At 37.2% G+C, this 24,689-nt stretch overlaps 1 long non-coding RNA gene across 2 annotated transcripts; it reads left to right on the top strand.

Annotated features, from left to right (window-relative positions):
• Window positions 1-2,170: 2,170 nt before the first annotated feature.
• LOC144283795 (uncharacterized) lies at window positions 2,171-23,691 on the top strand. 2 transcript variants are annotated; one of them, XR_013352359.1, is made up of 4 exons: window positions 2,171-2,446; window positions 21,592-21,650; window positions 22,189-22,320; window positions 23,229-23,691. It is a non-coding gene; the product is annotated as an uncharacterized LOC144283795 (long non-coding RNA). The 2 variants fall into 2 exon arrangements; XR_013352358.1 differs by having other exon boundaries at window positions 2,172-2,446; window positions 22,189-23,691.
• Window positions 23,692-24,689: the final 998 nt, after the last annotated feature.

The raw sequence follows: 24,689 nt of genomic DNA, 5'->3' as shown, positions 1-24,689 counted from the left end.
CAAGAGCCTTTCCCACCCACGGCAGGAACACTGGCCAGAAGTTCAAGTCACTTCCCTTCCCATCTGTTTGTGTCCCAGGGTCCCTAAATTCGGGTTTACTGGCCAATTCTTATTCCCACACTATACACTTAAAGGACTACCTGTGCCATCTCACTCAGTAACCTCGCTGGTTAAGTATCATTTTCCCTATTTTACAAGGAGGACGTGACACAACTGGTCATGGCAGAAGCCAGATGGATTTAAATTCAGGTTGATCTGACTCTAAAATCCCTCTCCGTTCTGATAAAGGAATTTAGACTAACCTAATCTTTGAAAAGAAGAGTTTCTGGGGAGAATAATACTTGGTGCTAAGGAATAATCTCCACTCTCCACTGGTAAAGTTTTGGGATTTAATTGAAGGTGGTGCCCAAGCCTGTGCAACTCAGATCCCAAGATGAAACGGCTAGTTTTGACCGCCCTGTTAGAACGTGGTAGGGCAATTCATCCTGACAAGAAGATAATAAAATGGGGAGAGAGGGAGCTGCTCAATTCCACTCACTTTGATGTAGACACAGCTAATTCCAGAACTGGATTTTTCTTGACTTGAAGAGAAAAAAAAGCATTGTTCTCTCTCTCTCTAACTGGTTCCTTGTCCAGAAGATACATATCTCTTCCTCAATTCTTCCAGTAAAATAGGCTTTTTAGGAATGTGGATCACAGCGCAACTATCCTAATCCTGGGAAACTTTTTAAGAACTACTTACTTTTCGATGGCATATGGAAGTGAGTAGGCTAATTAATACCACACAACTAGTAGGATGAAATAAACAATCATGACTCATGCCTTCTCTCCTATTCAACTTTGTCAAGAGTATATTTGTGTAATCCACTTGTTTTATTTTTCTATGCGGGGGGAAACAGTAAAGAGAGAAATTAAATGATGACTGCCCCCTGCTCTCCAGCAGCCCAGTGTGACACGGCAGATACATAGAAAAGTTATTCTGTTATGTCAGATGATAAGTGGATTCGGAGTGGAAAATAAGGGTGCAGGGTAATTTTGCCCCTCTTGATGCCCTTTCCAGCAAAATGTTTAAATGGAAACAATACTACTGCCCAAGTATGCCCAAGAATGGAAAATAAGACTGGGAAGATGGCACTACCCATCCCAGGTTCATGAAGCGGGAACGTGCATCGTCATCTTTTTGGCTGGATGAGAAGGTTGTGATTCAGACAGATTCAGAGACTTGCCCGCATGCAGATTTCAAAAGATGGTGGAGATTTTGTTTACAGCTCGGGCTGTTTGCACTGTTCTCCTTTCAGGCTTCACTTTTGTTCTAGTCCTTCCCTTTCCCTTATTCTTTCTTCTACATTGAGATGAAGGCAAATCATGCACATCTGTCATCAGAAATGGTTCGCTCTGAGACACCTACCTGGGTGGCTCAGTCAGTTAAGCATCTGCTTTGGGCTGGATCTCGATCTCAGGGTCCTGGGATCCAGTCCCATGTCGGGATCCCTGCTCTGTGGGGAGTCTGCTTCTCCCTTGCCCTTTCCCCCTTGCTTGTGCTCTCTCGCGCTCTCTCTCAAATAAATAAAATCTTAAAAAAAAATCGTTCACTTTCTTTGAAGTGAAAGTCAGCCCTTGACAATGGAAATTGCTTAGTCTCTTTCCAATTGGAAATGTATACATTCCCAATGACAATTTATGTTGGTGTGGGATGTAACTCAGAATCATAGGGGCAGATACCTAGCTTAGTATGAGCTTTCAATTCAAAACAGTTGGGTTTTCATATACAAATTCCACCACATACTTAATCACTTAATATTTTCAAGACTCAGCTTCCTCATCTGAAAATAAAAATAGATACCTACCTTATGTTAAGCAGATCAAATGAAATAAGATACATAAACAACACAAAACCTAGCATACCTGGAGAGCTCAATAAACGGTAACTAGTATTATTAACCTCGGCATTATGATAGTTACATTGCATTAATCACATTGAAGAACCAAGTGACTCTTATAAATAGTGCTACTCACAGAGTGAGTGAAATAACCTCCTTCAGTATTTTCAAGCCCATGAACTTTGTACCTACTTCACGTTAAACTAACCGTTTTGAACATTTCATAGCTCATCATTGGGTACCATGGGGCATCATAATAATGACATCACAATGCAGCAATCCTTGATGACTCATAGCCTTCTGGAATAAGTGCGTGAGAAGGAAAACATGTGATATAGGGTAGTTTACATTCTGCATACTAAGCTGAGACAAGGAGGAACAATTTCAAGAAATTCAAGTAGAGAAGCTATTCTTTATCTTGAAAAATTGATGGTTCCCACTCCTACTAATAGACTAAAGGCAGCCCTCTGGACAAATGCTCCTAGCCAGCCACTCACTTTGAAGCCTCATCTCTGGATCCTGATTTCATATGTATAGTGGAAACTTGACTTTGACTCTGCTAAAAGGTGTGCTCTAGAACCAAAGAATAATTATGTGTTTCTTCATATAATTGATCTTGAGTTTTTTAGAGAGATTCAGGTCTGAGTAAGTACTGCATCATGGTCGTTTTAATAAGTCAACACATGAAACCCTAAACCAAAATTAAGAAATTCTCTAATGTATAAGTAACATTTCCTATATTATTAATAAATGCATTAACTTCATTTCTATGTCTATAATTTTCTACTTTTTGCCTTAGAATGTATTAATGCTAAAGAATATGTAATTTCTAGTTTTTTCAAAAACAGGCCTTACATGAATTCGATTGCCAGGTATCTTGACATACTAGTAAAATAAAATTACTTGCCCTTTAAACCTTAACATGATGGATTTTGCAGACAGCAGAGAATTTGACACTATACAAACTAGATAAATGTCATATACAATTAACTGCATTTATACACCAGAAAAACAAACCTCCTAGGTTGTTCCTTTACTCATCAAATGTATTTTGAAAAAAAAATGAAAAAAAAATGTATTTTGAGAACCAGATGCTCTTCTAGGCACTGGGGATAGAACTTTAAATAAGTAGTAATGGCCTTGTTTTTAAGGACCTTGCATTCTATTTAGGGGAAACATAGAATAAACAAGGAAATTATACATAAAATAGCCTTAGGTAGTGAAGTGCTAGAAAGGAAATAAAATATGTGATCTAGAGGACTTTGAATGGTAGAGGAAGATGATAAAATGAAATCCAAAGTAGCCCCTACACTTAAGTAGTTCACATTTTATCCTACCTTCTGTTTCCTCTACAGAGGGTATTATAAAAGGGAGAGGACTATCCTTTTGAATAGTAACAATTCTGGAAAGCAGAGGTAAGCATGGATAGGAATGAGGGATAGATATAGACATAGACAAGAAGAATGAAGGATGCTGAACAGAGGAAGGCCTTGCATGGAGCCTCAAAAATATGGAGGATCTTAGGACACAGCCCAAGAATTTATTGTACCAGTCACTTCTCAAACACTGCTCCTAGCACTACTGACCAGAGCTCTCTAGCTCTGAACCAAAGGTCAGCTGATCAGAATTGCCTGAGAACCTCCTCTAAGTGTACACTCCATCTTCCTCTCTTGACTCAGTAGATTTGGAGTAAGATCCAGGCCTGTGTATTTTTTTAAGAGAATTTTCAAGATTAAGAACTACTCCAAGAGTGCCTGGGTAGCTCAGTCAGTTAAGCGTCTGCCTTCAGCTCAAGTGATGATCTCAGGGTCCTGGGATCAAGCCCCACATCATCCAGATTCCTGCTCAGAACAGAGTCTGCTTCTCCCTCTCCCTCTGCCCTTTCCCACACTCATGCTCTCTCTCTCTTGCTCTCTCTCTCTCTCTCTCAAATAAATAAATAAATAAATAAATAAATAAATAAATAAATAAAATCTTGAAACAACAACAACTCCACTAGGGAATACCTAAGTGAAAAGAGCCAAGGTATATCCAGAGAGATTGTAAACTGGTGAGACTGCACGTTCATGTATATGGAAATTTTGCTGAAAATGTAAAGGATGGAGAAATGAATTTCAACAGAAAGCATATGATTAAGTATAATGAAGACATTTGTCTCTGAGGAACTTATGTTACAGATTCAAAGCTATTCTTTAAATACAAAACTAGTATAATAAAAATATATCTAAATATATGAAAAAGAAAAAATTCACTTTGCGTATCATATTCAGAAACCAATTTGTCACATAAATGGAATCATATCTATACCAAATTATTTGTAGACTCTCACTATGGTCTGAATGTAGTAAGATCAGCAAACAGGATGTCTGCAACCATTTATGCTGAATTAGGAAGCATGTAAAATTTTAGTATTCTATTAATTCTTTATGAATTTAGGATTTCAGATTAGTATTTGGCATTTTATTATTTCAGAAATTAATATATTGAAGTCAGATGATTGAAGTAGTCGAGTACTATGAAATATTTTTATGGACTACCTATTATAGTTAATAAATAATTACATCTTGATTTTTTTAGTTATTTCCAAAAATGTTCTGTATATACTTAATCTTTCTTTAGCTCATTTCTTTTTTAAAATTTTCTTTTTTAAAAAGATTTTATTTACTTTCAAGAGCTAGAACAGAAGTGGGGAAGGGGGTGCAGAAGGAGAGAGTGAAGCCGACTTCCTGCTGAGCAAGGAACCTGACACAGGGTTTGATCCCAGGTCATGAGATCATGACCTGAGCTGAAGGCAGACACTTATCCAACTGAGCCACCCAGGTGCCCCTTTAATTTTCTTGTATTTTATTTTATAACTTATCCCTCCAGTTATTGCACATTCAATGTTGTGTGAAGACCACTTTTTCATAGCTGCTGAATGCTCCTATTTGCCTTATGGTTACTTAAAAATGGATAACATTGGCACACCTCTAAGAATGATATGATCCTATTATCAATCATTGATAATTGATGTATTCTTGTTGCTCATACATTTTTAGCAAAGCTGGGCTATAGTATGCATAGATTTTGTTCTATTTTCCCATGAACACAACAAGCTTTTGTTTCAAGTTCAATGAAAATAACCATTTTTAAATTTCTAAGTTAAGAAATTACTAATTAATTGAATAAATCACTTCTGTACAGTCTACCCTATGTAGGGACAGGTTAAACCACAAAGAAACTGGCCTTTGGATGCCATGCTTTCAAGAGCTGTCTGCATGTTGTGTTGAAATTACATGGTCAGAATTAAAAAAAAAAAACAAAAAATTGTAAGTTCATACAGAAAAGTACAGACACATGTACAACTCACAAAAAAAGAGAAATTAAAAAATTATAGTTATAAATTAACTATAATTAAATTAATTAAAAAATATAGTTATAAATTTTATAAACATGAAGTGTGTCCCTCAGTATTCTTCCTGGAATCAATATATATGTATACGTATATGTATACGTATACATATATATATATATATATATATATACACACACATATATTAGTTTTATTTATTTAAGTAATCTCTATACCACACATGGGACATGAACTCACAATTCAGAGATCAAGACTTCTCCAACTGACCCAGCTGGGTGCCCCTGGAATCAATATTTTTGTCTTAAACCTCTATTTATGTACTCTTAAATGATTTTACTATATGCAGATATAATTTCACTCCTAGCTTTGTTTCTTTCCATAGGAATTCCAAAATTCATTAGGTTTGGTTACTTCTCAAGATAACAAACATTCCAACAACATACTTTTTAAAAAATATTTTATTTATTTATTCATGAGAGACACAGGGAGAGGCAGAGACGTAGGCAGAGGGAGAAGCAGGGTCCTTGCAGGGAGCCTGATGAGAGACTCGATCTCAGGACATCGGGATCACACCCTGAGCCAAAGGTAGACGCTCAACCAGAGCCACCAAGGAACCCCCCGACAACAGTATTTCAATCTGCATGAAATGATTACTTTCAATGGTATTTTCCTGCAAAACCTAAAAGTCTAACTTTATTTCTGCATTCATAGATTTTTGAAATGTAACACACATGCACACACACCTGCACACACATGAGAAAAGAGAACTGTATAAGAATGAGTCCACATTTTAAAGAATCCACTATTTTTAAGAGTAAAACAAGAAAATCAAGGAAAATTTTATAAACATATATTATTAACGTTTAAAACATATGATACCCTTTAGGTAAAACATTAACAAAACAGGATGTACGGTGTGAAACTCTGAATAATACACTTAGAAGTATTTATGTACATATTATATATAAATGCATATATACAGATATACATGCATAGAAACACTCTGAAAGAATATATGAGAAATGTTAACAATGTTTATCTTGATCAAAGGGATAATTGCTTACCTGGAGTCCTAATATGTGTACAAAGATTGGGTATTTCAATTTTTTATGTTAAAAACCACAGTCTAGGCAATATGATTTCCCAAGAAAACCAATTTTTCTACGATTTCTATAATCAATCACATCCATTTTTCCAAGGAGGATGTTACTTTTGAAAGAAGATGATCACTTGCCCATGTGCTTCTCCCCACCCTTTTGTACCCTGGTGAATTCTCTCATGTCAGTGCTGTCCTTTGCCCTGTGGGATACGGAGAAGATAGAATCAGGTAGTTAAGGCTTTAGCACGTGAGGTTGAGACTACTGGACTTTAGTACACTTCCTCTCCTTACCAACTAGGGCAAATAAAAAACTTTAGGCTCTAGTTTCTCATCGCTAACAAAAAAGATGATAATAGTAACAGTAACTAAATCATAGGGTTCTTGTGGAGTTTCAATGTGATGATGTGTGTAAAACACTTGGAACAGTATATGATCTTTCATGATCACTCAAATTACCTTATGGACTACTATTATTATTGTTAATATTGAGACCTATAAAGAAAGGATGACGGATTGCAATGAAAAATTTTCCAGGGCATATTTGTGGACAGAGATTTAAAAAGTAAATTGTCATGTCGATTTGATTTAATTTACTATTTGTTGAAATATTTAATTCATAACTTGAGAGCCTCTGCTTCCTGTGGCAGATAAGTCTATAAGAATTCAAAAATTTCGGAATGATGAAGGCAACCAGAGTGAGCTCTGTTATTTTAGGGACTTGTTCAAATAGCTTATACTGCTGATTCCAGGAATATGACATTTCTAGGGCATTTCTTTTTTTTTTTTTCATTTATTTATTTTTGTTAGAGACAGAAAGAGAGACAGAGCATGAGCGGGAGGGGCAGAGGGAGAGAGAATCTCAAGCTGACTCCTACACTGAGCACGGAGCCCAACATGGGGCTCTATCTCACAACCCTGAAATCACGACCTGACCTGAAACCAAGAGTAAAATGCTTAACCAACTGCACCAGTCAGGCCCTCCAAACACTTCTTGTTTTTAAATATCTAAAATCTATGTAGAATGATCCTTTCCTTGCCTTTTTTTCTCCTCTTCCTTTTTTAGGTATCTGATAATCTACCATGTAATGCCATCACACCATAATTTCTTACAGAATCAGGCCATTTCTCCTGTAAATACATTGCTTATAAGTGAAATTTCTTTTTCACCATAAACTAACCCAATTGACACCAAAGTAAAAGACAGAGCTATTTTTTCAATCCAAATTACTGTCAATAATTTTGTCATAAATTCTACTTAATATTCATTCTCATCTTTTTCCTTAGTAGAACCCTGATAGTATTATTTAGCAATGTGCCCAACTGAGTTTCCTTGAAAATAATGCTGGTCATATGACTCAGTTCTGCTGGTGAGTTCTAGTAAGCCATAAGCAGAAGTGATGTGTAGACTTTCTTGGAAGGTTTCTTGAAGGGAGCTGATGTACGTGGGAACCACTCCCATCATTGCTCTCCCTTTACTCTTTTCAAATTGCCTAGCTTACGACTATAGTCTATGCCTAGACTATAGAAGTTTGGCTGCATCTCCAGGAGTCATATTGGACCATGAACCAACCCTGAATCCAGAAGGCACATGCTAGAATAGTGGAAGAGGAAGAGAGAAAAGTCCAAATCCCTGATTTGGAGCTACCACATCAGCTCTGTATTCTTTACCTTCAGATTTCTTTTATATAAGAAAGAAAACTTCTGTCTTTTTAAAGCCATTTTTGTTTTAGGTTTTCTGATATATGCAAATACTAGATGATTCATTAAACATTCATTTTGTATATGTTATGATACTCCCTTTCATGTCAATGTCCTCCAGCCAAAGACCATCAGAGCCACAACTGAACAAGCTGCAGTGAGGAAGAATGTACATCATGGGGAACTGAGGGCTTTTCAGTAAGAGATACCATAGATTAAGTGTTGGAAAGGACATACAGGATTTGGGCTTGCGTTGGGTAATATGGGGGAGGGTTGAAGGAACAATATTTTGCTCCAGATTGGATACTGTCAGGAAGTGGGCATAATTTTATGATTGGGTATCTTAATTGATCTCTTACAGAAGTAGAGAGGCTAAAGCTATAATTGTTAAAGAATCAACAGTCACCCATTGTAGTCAAAAGAGGAGGGCATTTGGTCACTGTTGTGACTTGGACAATGTTTATGTTTTGTCTGTGCTCAGATGCAATTATGGAATGGTCTTGCTTTTACTATAATACATCATGGCCACAGGGTGGCCTTGTTTGATGTTGATATTCTGTGAAATTATTTTATGTTTCACAGGAGAACGTCAAGGCCAAGGTGATAGTGTAGACCAACTCCCGGATGTCAGGGGCTGTTTTTCCCTTTCCCAGCTGGAACTGTGCTTGGTGCAAGTTAGGGGCTCCATTAGCATTAGTTAAATGAATGAATGAAAGTGCTTAGTAAACAAGTCAAGAATATCCAATTACGGGGGTCCCTGGTGGGTGGCTCAGCGGTTTGACACCTGCCTTTGGCCCAGGGCATGATCCTGGAGTCCCGGGCTTGAGTCCCACGTCAGGCTCCTGGCATGGAGCCTGCTTCTCTCTCCTCCTGTGTCTCTGCCTCTCTCTCTCTATGTCTATCATAAATAAATAAATTTAAAAAAAAGAATATCCAATTACTATCTTTCTTTCACAGTTGCCAAGGTAACAGTTAAAGGAACTTGTATCATTGTTAAGTGATTTTTTTCACATAAGAAAGCTGTGTAGTGATTAATTTAATATGATTAACAAAGTTAAGTGAAACAGATACTTGAAAATATACTTAGAATGATAATTAACTATATCCAACATGGATAATTATTTTGAAGTAAGTATCTTTTATTAAGTTAATTTTAGTTCTGACAGCCTGTAGCTATTATCTAATTTCCAACATGGATAATTTGCAAGACTAGGAAAAGGGATGTACTCTCTTCAGCTGTTCATCACCCTTATTTCCTAGCACAATTTTATATGTGTTGGATGTTTTCAGTAAATAGTATTACCTATTATTGTATACAGTACCTGAGATAAGAACAGAAATCCATTAAATGTTTTCTACACTTTAAAAAAACCCTCATAATTTATTACTAATTCCGAAACTTAATTTGAATTTCCCTTTCCTTTACAGTAAGAGGTGCCTTTGATTGGATTGAGTATCTTTAAGTTGTAAATATTATCAGATAATTTAGATAATATTTACTGAGAGTTTGTGCTCTAAGCACTTCCTAGATTTCACCTCATTTGGCCTTCATAAAATCCTTTAAATAAATGTAATCATCCCCATGTAACAAATGAGGCAGTGGAGGGTTCAAAGAACTTGTTTGTTTCATAGGGGTAGAATCCAAACCTAGGTCACTTTGACCCAAAGCCCATGCATTTAATCACTATTACATATAATGGTTAGCACAGCATTAGGCATACAGCAGATGCTTATCAAACATTTTTAAAATGAAAACTGATTGCTTGATAAACTCAAGTGCTGATGATATCACAGTGTAAAAGAAACTAGAAATAAATTGACCTCTGAGTTTATAATAATAGAGCAGCTATATGATGTGAATAAAACAAAGATATATGTGAAACAAGTCTAAAAGATAAAAATAGCCCATAGACCTACAAGACATCAACTATTTTCATAAAATCAAAGGACAAATGTGCCAGTCAGAAGGGAGATTTAAGAAGGCAAGGTTGGCTCTGTCCATCCACACACATTTCCAGAGAAGATCTTTTCAGGCTCTAGAAAGAAGAGAGCTTTCTGGTAGCTGGCACATGATTAGTGAAAACATAGATCTATCCATCTCACCTAACGCTCTTGCAACTCCCTGTTTAGAATTTGTCATCCTTTCTAGTTGTCTAAAGTCACTGAAGGCTAGAAAAAATTCTGCAACCAGGCACATCAACAACCATCATTCTTAATGTAAATTACTAAACTGACATCTGGATTTCCACCTCACTGTGCAGTTACGGTCAGACCACCTCTGAAAGCCGGGTTTGTCCTTCAAGAATGTCCATGATGGTGTCCTGGACCTACAGGTTATTCGTTCACCCATCTCACACTTATTCTCTATTAAGTGGTTACTATATATTACATATTATTATATATTACCTATTAGTTCCCAGGCACTTTAATAGACCCTAGGGATCCAAAAATGAACAAGACAATTTCTTTAAATAGCTTACAGGACTGGAACAGATACAGATGAGAAGCAGATCATGACAATGCCTTCTGATAGGTGGCAAGAGGAGATGACTAAGGAAGGAACATGGTACCCTCAGATCTCTCTAGTGTGGGAATATAGTGTGGGAATATAGACTTAGGAGATCCAACAAGCCTTCCTGGGAGAAATGACATCTGGGAAGGATGGGTTGGACTGGTTAGGTGTTTAAAAATAAGTAGGTGATTGTGTACATAGTTTACTGTGGGAGTGAGGGTGAGGGTGAAGAGAATGGTAGTGTTCCAGATAAGGGGAACACCATTTGCAAAGGCCTGAATCTTATCAGTAACTGACTGAGCCCTGTCTGTGAGCTGGTAGGACCACTCAGCAGTCTTACAATGAAATAGATCTAACTCTTGAGACGTTCTAAGTCTTGAGATGCACGTGACGTTCTTAGAGCAACAGATATTCTTCTGCTGTGATCTCTTTTCTTTGTTACAAGCCACACAAACATCCAGGAAACCAAAGCCCAGGCATTCAGTGGTACACCTCTGGATTTGATCCTTGATGACATCATCTCGCTTTGTTTCCTCAGGTTTTAAGAAAGACTCTTACCTATCCGGAACTGTTGCTGTGGCAGTCCTATTACATAGGATTCATCCCACAGACCTGAACATACTTAGCACCCTCCATGAATTTAAGAGGTCTCAATCTGTGTACTGTTTGCAAATAACCCACAGTTCAGGGATTTGCAGCCTGCATTTGGAAGCCTCCAACATTATTCTGTAAAGTTTTGTAGAGGGAGTCCAAGAATGACTGTTACACTGCTACCTGAAGAGAACATTCTTAAGGATTTCTACACGAGAAGGGCAAATTGTAGTATAGAATACTGGGAATAGTATGGAATAATAAGGAATGCTGACATATCCCACGAAGAAGTCATCCAGTGTTGATCTGCTCAACGCAGGAATGCCGGGTGGGAGGCGGCGGGGGGGTGGGTAGGACAATGAGAGTGTCATTCTCAGGCAGCCCCTAAATCATTCACATGTTACCTTATAGCCACCTTATGATAACCAGATATTTGTTTTAAGGACATTCTCCCTTTGAGTTCTTATATTATGAAGTTCTCAAAAGCATATCTGGGAGGAAAAAACAAATTCAAAATGCTTTGCTTATGAAAGAAAAAGCTTATATACATGTAAGACTCAAAACTCCTGGAACTGAGCCTCCTTAAATTCTTTTTTGGAATGTCAGTGAATAACAATCACAGACTTAACCATAGAATTTTAAACAAATTGTTTTATTCACTGCATTCTTAAATTTTCAAAGTAACTGTTAAATACGATTAAATAAATCAAGATTGAAAGTGTGCATGAAATAATTTGGAAAGGCCTTCTGCCTCTCTCACCACTTCCCACTGTGCCATTTCTCAGATGCATGCCAGGGATTGCTTTTGGTTCTTCTGACAGTTATTATAACTTTGTGGTAGCTCTATTCTTGACTTACATGTTATACAAATTATCTAGTTTTATCAGAGAAGGAGGAGAAATATAATTAACACTGCCTCTTCATTTCATTTGGTTACTGAGCTTCTTCAAGTTATAATTGTATTTTTCTTATTCAGTTGCCTTTATGACTTTAGACAAGGTATTTAAAACACTGCTTTGGATGTATTGACCTAACATAGAAAATATTGACTCCTTCCAAATAAAACATAGAAATCAGTCCATTGTACTCTTTTCATTTCTTTAGTTTGCACTTCCTAATCTCCTTCCAATGGTTATTTTATTACATTATTAACCTTATTTCTTTTTGTCACTCCAACATCCTATTCTATTACTATGATCAATGTCATTTTGCTTTTTACATAGATAATTTAAACATTGAAAATTAACACATAGCAGTTGCAGCACTTTAAAATCAGGCAATACATTGCATCTATGGAGAAAGAGGTCATTTAAATTCTGCTATTTAAAGTAGAATCTTCCAGGCATCTCTCTCTTTCAATGTATCTCAAAGTGTCCTTCTGTTTAGTTTCTTATGGTTCTTATTCCCTGTCATTCTTTTTAAAGATTTTATTCATTTAGGAGAGAGAGAATAAAGTGAGAGAGGTCACACGAGTGTGTGTGGAGGGGGGAGGCAGAGGAAGAAGCAGGCTCACCGCTGAGCAGGGACCCCCCCAGATGAGGGGCTTGATACCAGGACCATGGAATCCCCGTCTGAGCCAAAGACAGACACGTAACCAACTGAGCCACCCAGGTGCCCCCCCATCACTTTTTCCTATGCCACCTGTCATTCTCTTTCATGTTCTTTCTTCTTTTTTTTTCTGTTCCTGGAGTATCTCCTCAATTAGACTTTTTTGACGTAGTGATTGTGAGCTGTTGTTCCAGTTCTCATACACCTTAAAATGTATTTTCTTTTACATTTGGTTGATAGTTGACTGAGTATCAAATGCTAGTTTCAAATTTTTCTACATGCATCATTATAGTTACTGTCTCATTGCCTTCTAATACTCAGTAACGCTGCTGAGAAGTCCAGCATCATCAGTATGATTCTTCTAGCTGCCTTTTATTTATCTCTGTGAAAACTTTTTGGCCTTTTTCATGTGGTTTATTGTTATGGATTTTAGATATTTTAAAATCAAATAAAAGATCAACATTCTATTTTCATAGGAATTGTTCATACTTTCAAGGATAAGTGAATTTAAATTTGCCAGCTATAAATAATTTTAAGTGCAATAAGTAAGAAAGCTTAATAATGCAGACAATGAAATACAAGTGGGCAGAATTAAATTTATCCATGTATCTTTAAGTGGGAAATGTGGCATGATACATGTTTCTACTTTCATTACCAGATATTCTGTACAAAGTGTATTTATAATATATATACAATTATATAAAGAACTTGTTAAAAAAGAAAGAACATTTGTGTATCCATTCTCTAGCTTTAGGATCATTGATTGTCATCTGCATGATGCCAATAAATTATTTGAGATAGATTCCTAATTAGACATAATGATTTTTTCCCCAAATGATTGTTATTGAAACTACTCACTGACACATTTATTGTTTTCTTCTACATGTTTCTTAATGCATTTCCATCACAGAGCTTTAATTGACTTCAAAAGGAACTCAGCATAAGGAGGAACTATGTGGGATACAAAGAAAGAGCCAGACTTGGCTTTCTATAAACATACCGTGTACGGTGTCTGAGTCATAACCCTGTGTTGACTGTTTACTTTCCCTGTTGTCAGCACTATAGAGCTAACACCAACGACTTGGAAGTGAGTTACACACTATTCTTAGTTTATTACAATCAGCCCTTGATAACTCAAGGACTCATTATGTACTCTGTGAACTAGTTTCTCTATCCTACTGTAGCCTGGAATATGCATTGTAATAGGGCATTAGACCCTTTAATACCAGAACTTTTATCACAATATCAAAGTATGAATAAGAGGAATGAGAAAAGACCAAATTTGGCCTGCAGGTATGATACTTACTTAACTCAGGTTAAAAAATTTGACCAATCTTAAGACAGAATTGTCTGACCTCTATAGAATTTCCTTTTTTTTCTATAGAATTTTCTAACTTAAAATTCTTTAATATTATTTGAGAGGAAGCTTAAGCTTTTGGCTAAAAGTGTTGATGGAGATAATTTCTAGTAAAAAAAAAAAGTTACCTTGATTCTTGATGGATGGATCTAACAATTAGAAGGGCTTATGTCCCAGGGTGCCTGGATTAAGCATGCAACTCTTGATTAAGCATGCAACTCTTGATCTCAGCTCAGGTCTTGATCTCAGGTTCATGAGCTCAAGCTTCACACTGGGCTCCGTGCTGGGCATGGAGCTTACTTAAAAAAGGAGGGGGGGGAGGCTAATATTCTTTATTCTTCTTTAATATATACATTTATCTAAATAATATAGAATATCACTTATCATCAGGTAAAAGCATATCAAATCCTCAATGGGAATTCTTCATACCTATTAGAATGACAATTATCAAAAGCACAAGAGGATATAGGTATTGGCAAGGATGTGGGAAAAGGGAACCATTGTGCCCCATTGGTGGGAGTGTAAATTGGTGCAGCCACTATGGAAAATAGTATGGAGGTTTACCAAAAAACTAAAAATAGATCCAACAATCCCATTCTTAGATATAAATCCAAAAATCACTATTTTGAAGAGGTATTCCCACCCCCCACATTTACTGCAGCATAATAGCCAAGACATGGAAACAACCTAAGTGTCCATGGATAGACAAATGGATAAAGAAAATGTGAAACATATATATATATATATATATATACATACATGTGATGGAATATTATTCAGCCATAAAAAGAAGAAAATCCTGCCATTTTGCAAATGACAACATGGATGGACCTTGAGGATATTATGCTAAGTAGAGTAAGTCAGACAGAAAAAGACAAATGCTGTATGAAATCATTCCACATATATGTGGAATCTAAAAACGCTGAACTAAGAAACAGAGTAGAATGGTAGTTGCTAAGGTCTGGGGGCTGGAGGAAATGGGGAGATGTTGGTCAAAGCGTCCAAACTTTCAGTTATAAGATGAATAAGTTCTGGAGATCTGACAACATGGTTCAAAAAAATTAAAATAATACAGAAAAATGGAATGAGTATTAACCAATATGAGCATTATTGAGTAAGAGTTAAGAGGCTGGCTTTTGGAGTGGCAGCTTGTTTTATAATCTTGGTATTTTTACTTACTACATATATACCTTGGAAAGGTTAATCTTTAACTGCCTCGATTTACTTGTCTGAAAAATGGTAGTGTTAGTGTTCCTCAGTAGATTATTGTGAAAGCTAACTTAAAAAAAGCATAGACTAATTGTAAGTACTCAAACATGATTCTTTTTCTTAGATGCTTTTTTCCTTAATACATTCTCTTACTCTTTGATGATAAAATTTTTTCAGCCTTCAATTAGACATTAATTCCTTTAAGGAAACCTTCCATAACTTTGCCCCCCAAATCCAAACTGCATGAACTTTCTACATGTATATCAAGCTCTCTGTATTTCACCTACCATGTACCACCATATTGCAAATTTCAGTGACTGTTATTTGTTCCCAATTTCATTGATATCTTAATGAGAACGGGGGTAACAGCATCTTGACTGATACTTAAATAGAGGATTCTGTATTTTCCTAGGTCTAGAACACTGCCTAGAGCATAACTGCTAAAAAGCAAAAGCAAAAACAAAAACAAAAAAAAAAAAACAGATTTATACAGTTTACTGAGAATTTGTTTCATCTACACTTATACAGTCAATTGATTTTTCCACCAAGGCACCGAATCAATCCAAGGGAGCAAGGGAAGTCTTTTTGACAAGTCTTGCTGCAACAACTAGATATCCATATGGGGGAAAAAAAAAGAATCATGATTCTTTCTTACTTCACACATGAAAATTAAGTATAGATTCATTCTAGATCTAAATATAAAATGCAGAACCTGAAAACTTTTTGAATTGCTCTGTCTAGTATAGTAGTCACTAACATCGATGTCTATTTAATCTTTTAAAAAATCTGAAAATCAGTTTCTTAGTCATATGAGGCACATTTTTTGTTCCTCTTTTTTTTTAAGATTTTATTTATTCATGAGAGGCAGAGAGAGAAAGAGAGAGAGAGAGACACAGAGACACAGGCAGAGGGAGAAGCAGGGTCCACGCAGGGATCCCGAATGGGACTCAATCCCTGGTCTCCAGGATCTCGCCCTGGGTTGAAGGCGGCGCTAAACTGCTGGGACACTGGGGCTGCCCTTTCCTCTTCTTTTTAAAACTGAAGTATAGCTGACACACAATGTTCATTAATTTCAGGTGTACAACATAGTGACATGACAAGTCTATGTGTTATGCTATGCTCACCACAACTGTAATTACCAGCTGTCCCCATACAATGCTATTACAATCCCATTGACCATATTTCCTATCTTATATCTTTTATTTCTATGACTTATTCATTCCAGAACTGGAAGCCTGTATCTCTTACTCCCCTTCAGCCATTTTGTCCATCCCTCTGCCTTTCTTTCCCCTGGTAACCATCTAGGCACATTTATTTATTTATTTATTTATTTATTTATTTATTTGAGACACAGAGAGAAGCAGAGACATAGGCAGAGGACTCCAGGATCACAACCTAAGCAGAAGGCAGACGCTCAACCACTAAGCCACCCAGGTGTCCCCATCTAGACACATTTAAAATGCTTAATAGCTAGATAAGCCTAGAGCTTACTGTACTGAATATTGCAGCTATGGAAAAAAATTCGATCATCTAAGAAAGTTCTATGTAGATTGTGCAGTTCTAAAAGATAACATGTGAAAATACCTTTAAGACCATGGCATAGGCAAAGATTTTCTGGGTAGGACACTAAACCACTAAACCACAAAAGAAAAAATATTAATACTTTAGACCTGTTCAAAATTCCTGAGTCTCAAAAGTCACCATTAAGAAAATGAACAGAAAAGCCATGGGCTAGAAAAATATACTTATGGTACATATATCACAAAGAATTTGTATCTAGATTACACAAAAAATTCAAATTGACAATACAAATATGAGCAACTAGACAAACCAATGCCTTTGTGCAAAAGGCATTGCAACAAAGAATATATATATAAATGAGGAATACATGAAGTAAAAGGTACTCAGTAGCATTAGTTTTCAAAGAAATGAAAATGAAAACCACAATGAGATACCATTTTATATCCATGAGAATGGCTAAAGCAGAAAAGACTGACAACACAATGTGCTGGCAATGATGTAGGCCAACTAGATCTCTCCTACATTGCTGTTGGTGGGGGGCAGGTTGTAAAATGGTACAGCTACAACGGAGACCTGTTGGGAACTTTCTAGTAAAGGTAAGCACACATCTAACTTATGACCCAACAATTCAACTGCTATGTATTTACTGAAGAGAATGTGTATGACTGTTCATCTTTGTGATTGTCCCACACTGGAAACAGACTCATGTCCATCAACAGAAGAAAAGATAAACAATTTGTGGTATATTTGTGTGGTGGAAGGATACATACAATATCATGACTGAACCTCCAAAGCATTGTGTTAAGTGAAAGCAGCTAGACACAAAAGTTTAAATACTACCAGGCCTCAGTTATATGAGGTCCAAGAACAGGCAAAAATAATCTAGAGAGCCATAATTCAGGAAGTAGATGCTCTAGGAGCAGGGGAAAGGATGAATTGATTGGAAAGGGGACCAAGGAACTTTCTAGGGTGATAAAAACATTTCACAACTGGTTTTGGGTAGTAGTGTAACCATGGATATACTGTCTGCATCAGGACTCATCAAAGTGAGTCAGGAGTGCAAAGTAAGACTCCAGATGGATATGTAAGGGCATGAATTCAGGGTCTCAGTAGGATGAACCAGATAAAGGATTAACTGCTGGAACATATAAGCACATAATTGCCATAAGCAGGGAGAGCTGGAGGAGACACCAGTCAGAGAAGAACCGGCACCCAACATGGTTTGATGTTAAACTACCCTACTGGACCCTGGTGGCCAAGGACAGAAAAATCCTCCCCATCTCACATCAAACACAACTGGTTCTAGTATGTGGCACAGGGATGGGGGTGTTATGGAGAGTGACTGTGTAACCAAAGTGCTGACCAGTTACAGTGGGACCATAAGCTTAGATTCTACGCTAAACTGGCCACAGTTACACAGGACGCCCCTGGCCCTGGTAGGTAACATTCATCCTGCCCCACCTCTTCCTTACCTAAGAGCCAATTTACGGGTGTGGTGAGGTGACTGGACTCCTTTCCAATGTTTCCCTTTTAAAACTGAGCTTCAGCACCTTCTTTTCTCCTCCTATCTCCTCCTTTCTACATCCATACTCCCTAACCTTATTCAAGGATATGAGTATTTCCTAAAAACAGTTATGGAGACAGCAAAAAAAATCTCACCATGAAAAACTTTTCCAAAAAGACCATAAAGAACAAATCAGAGGCTAGAAATTCCCTGAAGGGAGAATGATATCTGTGGTGAGAGAACAACACAAAACCATGCTGAGAAACCCACGCTGAGCCAGATATTTTGGTGCATGATGTACATGGAGGAAATGAGAGAGAGATAAATGATAGGTAGGTAGATGATGATGATGATGATAGATAATTGATAGAGAGAGAGAGAGGGATATATAGATAAATGTATCTATCTCTCATTGGTCTCATTTTCTATAATAAGAGATATAGATGTTTACATAAAAGAGGCCAAAAAGATATTTTAAAAAATGACAGAATCCTAGTGCCCAGAGCCTTAATATATTTGTTTTCTTCCTTCGGTCCTTTCCTTCCTCTCTCTTCTCCTCCCTTTCCTATCTCCTTTTTTTCTTCACAGCAGTGATGGGAAATTAAGTCAAAAGGCACAGTGGAAATGAGGGCTCAGGGAGACAGGCACAGTGATGTAAGTGATCGACATTTGCCTTCGTATTTCCAGGAACCATATAGCACAGACCCTTGTGGTTGGATGTGTGTAATGTGGAATAAGGCGCTGGACAGTGGTAACAGAGTTGGCTTCCTTTTTGCACACATGATTGCCATCCTGGAGCATTGTGGGATAGTAGAAAACATTAATTTTGGAATCAGAACTAGCTTTAGTTATAAGTTATATGATTCAAACAGGCTATTCAAAACTCCTTTAGTCTCAGTTTCCTCGCCTGACAAACAGAGATGACAAGGAGGATTCCACGGGGTTGTGTTGAGAGCTGCGACCGCCCCTGATCAGCGGGAGACATCCCATGAAGTTCTGTTCCCTTCCGTATCCTTGGCCTTCAGAAAATTTTCATCTCCTGGTCCTCCCCGACATAACCATCGTTGTCCTCTTCGACAGAAATGTAGGGCAGATGTAAGATGACTCTTGGCAATAAAAATAAAAAAACATTTATGTTTATAAAGTACATCACAGTGGACAAGAGTTTTCACATGCATAAATTAAGGATCTGGGGAAAGGAAATTAATAAGCATTTCTTTGAAACCTATTCATCTTCTGGGTAATCTGCATAGTATGTTCACCCAGGATTTTCTACTTTGCTTCAGCTTTCAAGTGACTAGTTGGACAGTTGCAAACATTTAAGCTTTGTCCATTGCTGTCAGTGAAATTATTTTGTCAGTATAATGTATCATATACTGTTTTATTCATTCATTATTTAATGAATATTTTTATTTAATGCAAATATATTTAAAAGCCAAGTGCTTCTCCAGACATTGGAGATAAGCAGTGAACTAGACATAGGAGGTCTTGCTCTTATTGCAATGCAGGGAAACAGACAATAAACAAACATATATGAAGACAATTCTTTCAAATATTGGTAAAACATTTGAAATGAGTTCGAGAGGGCTGGGGTGACCATGACTACTATATACTAAAAGTGTCTGGGAAGTTCTTTTTGGTATGCATGTGAGCTTGGATAAAGGATGAGAAAATAACTATGGAAATATTAAGAAGGGAATTTGCTCAAGGCAGAAGGAATAACCAGTGGGAAGCCCCTTGAGGCTAGAATCGTTTTAGAGCATAAAATATTTCCCTAGAACCCTTAAGCAATCATAAAGTAGGACTAATAATTGTATGGAATTGTGTCATCTGTGGAAAAGATAGGATTACAAACATATGCTGCCACCCAGGTTCAACTGAAAAGGATGGATTACGGTCTTTTCACTATATCCAAGTTAATAATCTATGATCACATCACATCCATAAGGAGAACCAGCTTCGTGTGTTCCCAGAAGAGACTTGGTGAATTACTTAATATAGTGAGTTGTATTAAATTTTATTCTTTGACTTTTCTGACCATTTGAAGAAGTGTCCAGAGGAAAGTAGGAATGGGAGAGTTTTGGTCACATGCCCTCCTCTGCTCCACCCCAGTTTCCTTTCTTACTGTACTCTCCAGAGGCAGCTGTGACACCTGGCTTGGACAAGGAAATGATGTATGCCTTCTACCACCCACTTAGAAATACTTTGGTGCCATTGGTCATGATTATCATTCTCTCATCCCCACTTCCATTTCTAGCCCTGCTTACCAAGATGAGAACATAGAAACTTGTTTGGAAAATATGATCTAAGTGGTCCCCATAGTTAACCTTACTTATCCTTGGGTGGTTATATTAAGGGTGATTTATGTTCGTTGTCCTTTTCTGTGTTCAACTGTGTTTTGCAACAAATATAAAAAGTTAGCCTTTAAAATTTTTTAAAAATACATTGTCTCCAAAAAAATAGACATTTTCTCACAAAACTACTTATCAGAAAATGGCCTTTATTTTCCCAGTAACTCCAGTGGTCTCCAGTTGTTACATGCTGAAGGAGGGGCATTAATGACCTGAGATGGCCTTGTTTTACAAAGGCGTACCCCTTTTGGGCAAAGAGAATGGGTGAAAATCTTTACTTATGAAAGAGACAAATGACGGTGGGTGGATAGGAATACCTACTTCATTTTCTTTCTCTTAAGCATTCTTCAGAGAACTATTTTCAATAGCAAAGATGTCATAATGCGTTTAAAATAAATTTGATTCTGTAACAAATGTGAAGGGCAACTGTCGCACAAAGGGAATTAAACTTGCTGGGTGCAGTGTGAACTGGGGATAAGATAAACAGTTTGGAAAAGGATGTGATATCACTCATCTCTTTAGGAAAGCGTTTCTGTGTCTTAGAGCTGCAGGCAGAGGAAGTGGGAAGGCGAGGAGAACGTGGACGGCTTCCAGAGGAGGCCATGGGTCATGGAGAATGAATGAGTCAACCGGCATCATAGGGCATGCAGTGAGGGGTTGGGGAAGAGGGAAGACAGGAAGTAGTGGGGCCTTTGAACGCCCTCACTCCCACACCTATGTGCGCACACCAGGCTCCTAGTGTTCGGGAACAGTCCTCAGTGTCCTGAGACAGGAACTGGGTTCCCCTGGCAACCAAATCACTGCCAGAAGCTAGCGTGGCTTTGGGGGAGGGTCTGACACACCACAATTTTCCAGGTGATGAAAGCAGAAGAATCATTGCAGTGGAAGAGCATTGTGCATTGTCAGCGTGGCAGTCTTCTAATTAGAAACATTGGGAAGGAAATAAAAAATCGTTTACTTTATTTCTAGGTAATGCAACGATCTTGAAGGAGTGGACGGTGTGGCTGGAGTGTCAGGGGCTCAGAGGAGTAGGTATTTACTGAGTAGTTCAGAAGCACTGAATGTTTGAATGACTGATGTGACTGTATAAATGCTTGCCAGACGAATACAAATTCTGATGGATTTAAAACAGTGCCCAAATTCTCCCTTCCTCTTAAATGTGAATCAGTGGTTGTAGAATTTTTTGTGCGTTTTAAGTTCAATCAATGAATCTAAGCATGCTTCCCTGAGCAGTCATCAGATATTAATTTTGAGAATAGAAAAGATTTTAGAACTACTTATTTTAAAACTTTCTTTAGAGCTCCAGATCTAGCTCTAAAATCAAATTATTATCGGACAGGTTTTATAGGTCCAAATCTAGAATTCATACATGCATGGAAACGTTTTAATGCATTTGGAATATCTCAGGGAAGATTTGGGAAGATCTCATTTAGCACAGGCTTTCCAAGCATAGCATGTTTTTTAAAAAGGTAATCAGAATAGCAAATAAACTGTGCTGATTATAAATTATAAAAAAAAGTGCTAATAGGAATGATTGATTTTTTTTTCTTCCATTGATGAAAACAGGAGAAGAAACTATCTCAGATACAACTCAACTCCTCTGACATGTCTCCATGGAGTGGAGCCTATGGCCACTGGCCAGCCTAACTGTCCAAAATAGAGCGAGCATGTGAGGTTGCTCTTCAGCACTGAGATGGAGTGAGTTCTTAACCCTCCTACAAGCTGTTGATTAAGAGCCGCATTTTCAAAGAATAAGAATTTGATTCTGAGAAGCAAGACTAACTGTCCAATTGGGTGGCTCAGAATTTCCTTGGTTATGGAAGGAATAGAGGGGAAAAGAGAGAGAGAGAGAGAGAGAGAGAACTTGGAACATTTGGGGCAACATTCAGTCTTCTCTTCATGTGCTTTTTCCCCAAGAAGGAGGATTTAAAAAAAAAAATCAATTGCCCAGTAGATAGATGGAGAGAGAGAGAATTTTTAAAAATCAAGCTTGGGTTACCAGTGAGTGGAATGACTGTAATCTTTGTATTCTTCTATTTCAACCAACTCATTAGTTCTTTTTCTGCTTCCTCCTTCCTTCTTCTTTATTTCAATCTCCTCCCCTCCCCTTCCCTCTTTCTCCCTTCTTTCTTCCTCCCAATATCTCTTCCTCTGCTCCCTCTCTCTCTCCCTTCTTCCACCCCTCTCCCTTTCTTCCCTCCTTCCCTTTCTGTTCTAATGCCAGCTACATAACCTTCCCTAATCCTTTCCCTCCCCTTTTAATGCTTCAGCACATGACCAAGCACAGTGTTGGAAATTTGTCTGAGGGGGTTTTGTGGGGATAGAAGATAAGGGTGTACAAGAGAGATTTTATGATATGGTTACTGTAAAAGGTTCAAAGTGGTGAAATATTCAGCTTTTCTATAGTTAAGATCATTAAAACAAAGCACATAAAATCACTTTCGTTATAGAAATACCTTTAGTATGTAAAAGCAATAAAACAAAGCATATTAAAATCACTTCTTGAAGAGAAGAAATGTAGAGAAGGCTGATGGCATTTAGTAGTTGTTTTAAGGTACTCCTGAAGTCTCTCTATATCGTCTGTATGAGATATTTTAATTTTCCAGTGGACACATATGAGGAACGAGCATCATTTCTGTGAACATCTACTTCTATACCTCAAGCTACTAGCATATACACCCGATATTTTTTCCAAGTTCTTTTTTTTTATCATATCTTATGCATCGTATTCACTGTCCCATCAATAAAAATTCTTTGAATCTATGTAACACTTGATAGTCCAAAGATCTTAAAACTCTTTTTGGGAATTTCTTACTTGGTGTTTATGCACTTATAAGTAAACAAATGAAACTAACTTCATACACCATTGTGTATACATGAACTACACATGTAGTAGTACATGTAACTACTGAAACTACATGAACATGTAACTACATGAAACAAATTAATGGACAAAATTAAAATATGACCTTAGTCTTCCTCCAATTCATGTTATATGTTTTTGACACTGCTTCTTCTGAAGTAAACCAAAAATATTTGGAATGTTTTATTTTCTTATAAAAAGACTGATTTCACTCTCACACCCTTATAGCTTCTAGAGTGATCTATTAAATCATAAATAGGATTATGTTATTCCCATGACTAGAAGTTATTTCCATAGGAGGAAAAACCAAAACCAAAATTCCCAACAACCTTATAGCCCAAAGTGCCTGTGTGATTTGGCTTCTGCCTGCCTGTATGCACTTGGGTGGTCACCCTATGCCTTGGTTTATACCTAATTATTTTAAAGTAATTTTTAAAAATGTATTTCACTCTTATTTGATAGTAAATTAGGCAGGTGGTCATTCATCTCTGACCCATTTCTTTGCCCCTTCTACTCTTTCACTGTATTTTAGTTAGCACTGGCCATCTAAAGATAAAGACAAAAATAAGGTTTCACTAGAAAGCTAAACACTTTCCTTTCTTAGGGTCACTGCCCAAATCATCCCTTCTTCTGCCTGAAATGCATTTCTCTTCCTTTTCATGTGGTTCACACATAGGCATCTTTCAAACCTGCTTTTCACAACCCCTCTTAGTTTCTTTCATCATACTGTCATTGCATCTGCCACAATTTGTAATGTTTTGTATGCATATGTATTTATTTCCTTAATATTTGTCTTCACAGGACTCTGAAGGATAGGCATTCAGTTGTGTCTCACGACCATGGTTTGTAAGAGTTGCTACGGATCTGGTTTTCTCACCATGCATACCCACTGCCTACCAGTGTCTGGAACAGAGTAGGCACTCAATACATTTTCTCAATAAATATGAGAATGACAAAGTTATAGCAGGGCCTCAGGAAATCAATTTTCATGAATTCAACTAAAATCACTACTTTACTGAATTCTTACTTGATGTGAGGCATGAACAGAGTAGCTCAGAAACTGTCAGCATCGCATCTAGTGCTTGATAGAAAGACTAAATCTTAGGTCCTAGCCTACCAAATCACGAACCAGTGTTTAACAAGATACTTGGACAATTCCAAAGGTACATTAAAGTCTAAATGCACTAACTTAGTACACATTTAT

The sequence above is a fragment of the Canis aureus genome, chromosome 14 (assembly GCF_053574225.1).
Source record: "Canis aureus isolate CA01 chromosome 14, VMU_Caureus_v.1.0, whole genome shotgun sequence".
Taxonomy (NCBI): Eukaryota; Metazoa; Chordata; class Mammalia; order Carnivora; family Canidae; genus Canis; species Canis aureus.
This window is presented reverse-complemented; position numbering and strand designations above follow the sequence as displayed.